Source organism: Schistocerca piceifrons, unplaced genomic scaffold, assembly GCF_021461385.2.
Source record: "Schistocerca piceifrons isolate TAMUIC-IGC-003096 unplaced genomic scaffold, iqSchPice1.1 HiC_scaffold_936, whole genome shotgun sequence".
In the NCBI taxonomy this organism is placed as follows: Eukaryota; Metazoa; Arthropoda; class Insecta; order Orthoptera; family Acrididae; genus Schistocerca; species Schistocerca piceifrons.
Genome location: NW_025729208.1, coordinates 5721678 through 5726677, shown reverse-complemented (window position 1 = coordinate 5726677; position 5000 = coordinate 5721678). Strand labels below are relative to the sequence as shown.

Sequence of the window (5000 nt, the reverse complement as noted above, 5' to 3'; positions counted from 1 at the left end):
ATCTAAGGAACCATAACTGATTTAATGAGCCATTCGCGGTTTCACCTTAATGCGGCTTGTACTGAGACATGCATGGCTTAATCTTTGAGACAAGCATATGACTACTGGCAGGATCAACCAGGGAGCTGCGTCAACTAGAGCTGAGCAGCCGGCCGCCCGGGAGTGTGTCCCGGGGGCCCGCGCGAACACGCAAGCGTCCGCTCAATCATTCTGCAAACAGGAGGAGGCTGAGCTCCCCTGCACAATACACCTCGAAACCCTCTCAGGTCCCGGCGGCGCGCAGCGCCGTCCCAAGTACTTGGTCGGGTTCGAGAGAGGCGCAATCGCCCGGAGTTAGGCGAGTAGACGCTTTCGGTGCGACCACCCGTGCTCCCAACTGAGCTTGCCGCTGCCGACAGAGGCCCGGGAGCGTGCTGTCGTGGCATTGCCGGCGGGAGACAACACGCGCCACCTACGGTGACCGGCAGCTCCAACGCCAGCGCCACAGAAGGACAAAAGCCCCACTTGGGTGCCGAAGCGAACTCTCCCAGCACAGCGCACACGCCAACACATCCGCACAGCTGCGATACAAACCACCAGCGAGAACCGCTGGGGCGACCGAGCAGCAGACGGCGTCGCGGCGCCGAGCGCCGGGCGGCGGCGCATCCTCAACGCACACAGTCCTCAATCGGACCAGCACACTGCAGATGTCCACCGCGCTTCGCACCGGGCCCGCGAGGACCTACTTTGGCCGCACGGCGCCGCGCGCAGGGTGCGCCGGCGCGCAGCTGCGACGCCTGCCGCGTCCGTCGGCCGGCGCGCCTGCCACTGGCCGCCCCCACCAGCCGGCTGTAGCGCGTGCGCCCACGCACCGCGCGGCCAGCACGCCGGGAGGCGCCCCCTCACCGGCCGGGGACGGTCCCACCCAGCCACCGCCGCGTATCGCTTCACACCCAGATGCCGTTCAGTTTCGTCGGCATGGTGGGTATCGCTGGAACAACCGGTTAGTACCTCAACCTATCGTCGCCATCACCGATTCACCCCTAGCGAGAACAACCGCACCACAACGGGTTACCATTTCTTCATTTGCGTAACTTCACCAGAAAACGTAGGCGTCCATCGCCATTTGCAACTTCAACCATTATTGCATGCCTGTGTCAGGTGTCACGCCACACTACGTCTGCCCACATACACGCAACAAAATGTGCACGCCTAGACAATACGTGGAAGGTGGCCCCCGTACGTATGCGATGTCCATTGCTCGAACGACTGTCAACCGGCTTCTGTAGCATGTCGCAGATATGGAACGCGCTGCACCATGCCATCACGGTGTGTGAGGAGAGACGACTAGGTCCGAATACATCAACAGACAGCTCATGCTGATCGCCATCCACGGCGTCCGTTCCTCCCACACGTCTCTATGGCGTACCACACTGCAATCCAGCTCTCATAGGGAGACGACACGTAGCTGCGTGCACAATATTTGCACTGTATGGTCCGCCGTTTTTGGGCGCAGTCGTTGTACGGTCACACATGTGCCACGATGTATCATTCAGTACATAAGGACGAATGTGCAGTACAGATTGTGGTTCACGCGTACGACATCAGCGGACAGTTGACACAGGCCGCACCACAACGTAGCCTGCGTACGTCGCATGCGAAGGGCATTGAACATGCAAACTTGTCACCAACCACCTTGCGAAGGCAGGGGGCAAGGTGGGGACGTGGGGAGAGGTGGGGGGGGGGGGGGGGCGGCATGTACGCCCTGCTGCCATCCACATTACAGTGTACAGCAGGAGCATGTGGAAAGTCAGCAAGACTTGCAAGGTGTTTAACATGAAGCGATACACAGGGGAGCGGGCAGTGCGAGTAGCGAACTATATTGCGAGGGTTGCGGGTGGGCAACACTACACTAATTGAACGAGTCGTATAACAATTACAGAGCAGGTTTAGGCGACAACGTGGGTTACGATAGGCGACAACGTGGGTTACGTTAGGGGACAACGTGGGTTACGTTAGGGGACAACGTGGGTTACGTTAGGGGACAACGTGGGTTACGTTAGGGGACAACGTGGGTTACGTTAGGGGACAACGTGGGTTACGTTAGGGGACAACGTGGGTTACGTTAGGGGACAACGTGGGTTAGGTTAAGGCACAACATGGGTTAGGTTAAGGCACAACATGGGTTAGGTTAAGGCACAACATGGGTTAGGTTAAGGCACAACATGGGTTAGGTTAAGGCACAACATGGGTTAGGTTACGGCACAACATGGGTTAGGTTAAGGCACAACATGGGTTAGGTTAGGGGACAACATGGGTTAGGTTAGGGGACAACATGGGTTAGGTTAAGGCACAACATGGGTTAGGTTAAGGCACAACATGGGTTAGGTTAGGGGACAACATGGGTTAGGTTAGGGCACAACATGGGTTAGGTTAGGGGACAACATGGGTTAGGTTAGGGGACAACATGGGTTAGGTTAGGGGACAACATGGGTTAGGTTAGGGGACAACATGGGTTAGGTTAGGGGACAACATGGGTTAGGTTAGGGGACAACATGGGTTAGGTTAGGGGACAACATGGGTTAGGTTAGGGGACAACATGGGTTAGGTTAAGGCACAACATGGGTTAGGTTAGGGGACAACATGGGTTAGGTTAGGGGACAACATGGGTTAGGTTAGGGGACAACATGGGTTAGGTTAGGGGACAACATGGGTTAGGTTAGGGGACAACATGGGTTAGGTTAAGGCACAACATGGGTTAGGTTAGGGCACAACATGGGTTAGGTTAGGGCACAACATGGGTTAGGTTAGGGCACAACATGGGTTAGGTTAGGGGACAACATGGGTTAGGTTAGGGGACAACATGGGTTAGGTTAGGGGACAACATGGGTTAGGTTAGGGGACAACATGGGTTAGGTTAGGGGACAACATGGGTTAGGTTAGGGGACAACATGGGTTAGGTTAGGGGACAACATGGGTTAGGTTAGGGGACAACATGGGTTAGGTTAGGGGACAACATGGGTTAGGTTAGGGGACAACATGGGTTAGGTTAAGGCACAACATGGGTTAGGTTAAGGCACAACATGGGTTAGGTTAGGGGACAACATGGGTTAGGTTAGGGGACAACATGGGTTAGGTTAGGGGACAACATGGGTTAGGTTAAGGCACAACATGGGTTAGGTTAGGGGACAACATGGGTTAGGTTAAGGCACAACATGGGTTAGGTTAGGGGACAACATGGGTTAGGTTAGGGGACAACATGGGTTAGGTTAAGGCACAACATGGGTTAGGTTAAGGCACAACATGGGTTAGGTTAAGGCACAACATGGGTTAGGTTAGGGGACAACATGGGTTAGGTTAGGGGACAACTTGGGTTAGGTTAGGGGACAACATGGGTTAGGTTAAGGCACAACATGGGTTAGGTTAAGGCACAACATGGGTTAGGTTAGGGGACAACATGGGTTAGGTTAGGGGACAACATGGGTTAGGTTAGGGGACAACATGGGTTAGGTTAAGGCACAACATGGGTTAGGTTAGGGGACAACATGGGTTAGGTTAAGGCACAACATGGGTTAGGTTAGGGGACAACATGGGTTAGGTTAGGGGACAACATGGGTTAGGTTAAGGCACAACATGGGTTAGGTTAAGGCACAACATGGGTTAGGTTAGGGGACAACTTGGGTTAGGTTAGGGGACAACATGGGTTAGGTTAAGGCACAACATGGGTTAGGTTAAGGCACAACATGGGTTAGGTTAAGGTACAACATGGGTTAGGTTAAGGTACAACATGGGTTAGGTTAGGTTACACGTTGTTGTAAGGAAAGGTGTGGGGGGGGGGGGGGGGGCGGGGCGGCAGGTTCGTTGATAGTGATTATAGTAAGTGAATGCTTGTGACATGATGAGATTTGTCACGTCAGGATGCACCTTTGGCTTATTAGAGGCGGCGCTCCAATTCTATGCTTGTGTCAGACCTGTGTCTTTGACTCATGTCATTGTTTGTGCGCTGTGACAGGAGGTACTATTGTGATGTTGGGTGCACCGTTGTATAGGACATGTGTGGGTGTTGGTGCCTTATCTGCGCAATGGTGGATGTCGAAAGGGTGGGATATTCTATTTTCCGCATGGACCTCCTGGTCTGGTTGTGATAGTGTGGATTGTGTAATGTGGCGGAGAGGATGCACTGGATGTTGTTCCATGCTGGTGCTTACATATTGTATGTGCGCCTGTTAGAAGCAGAGAGTGGTGCGTGATCAGAGTGTCTGGCTGACGTGTGGTTCCCATTGTGGGCAGACTCTTTCAGCATGTATACGGACAGTTGTATATATTTTCTGTAGTTTGATGGCTCTGCATTGATTACTAATCAGCGCCGTGTGTACGGGTAATCTGGTTCCAGTCCACAATGTTCTATCTGTGTACATTAGTGACAAAGACTCCCCCCATGCAGTGGGGCTCGGTCTGTTATAACTCTTCCGCGTAATATATTTGCCCCACGTTTTTGCGAGTGCGAGTGCGAGTGCAACGCGCATGGGGACCGACATGCTGATGGCTCGGTATCGGACGCCGTACAGTGAGCAACGCGATCGCGTCTCTCGCTCGTAAGTGGTACAGGTCGCGGCTCATGTATAGGGACAGCGGGAATGTCGCATATTGGAAATAACTCTTCATGAAACGCAAGTTATAGGGGTGGATTGCACTTTACGAGTGCGGGAAACGTCCGCCGTTCATCCGCTGGAGGTGCGCGTTTGGCGGTTGGGGTGGTCCACGAACGGGTGCGGGTGGAGTCATTGCCGGTCCACGGCTTCGTGCGGCAGAGCCACTGGAGAATGGGTGCTATGGTCGACAGAGGCTGCAGGCTTTGTGGGTGGCGTCGAAAGGCGGGCACTGTGGCGCCATCGCTGTCTTAGTCGGCTTGGCGTCTCATAGATGGCGGTGGCGTCGTTGCAGGAGGTCATGTTGCGGGAGACCTACAGATGGCGGTATGTTTTGTGGTGCGGACGTAGTGTTGTCAGATGCGCATAGAT

General features: G+C 54.2%; 1 non-coding gene across 1 annotated transcript in view; it reads right to left on the bottom strand.

The window, feature by feature from the left end:
• Nucleotides 1-124, bottom strand: part of LOC124772205 — a 1909-nt gene extending 1785 nt beyond the window's left edge. Inside the window, exon 1 of the ribosomal RNA XR_007013871.1 lies at nucleotides 1-124. This exon is cut by the window's left edge and continues 1785 nt beyond it. This is a non-coding gene — a ribosomal RNA (small subunit ribosomal RNA).
• Nucleotides 125-5000: the final 4876 nt, after the last annotated feature.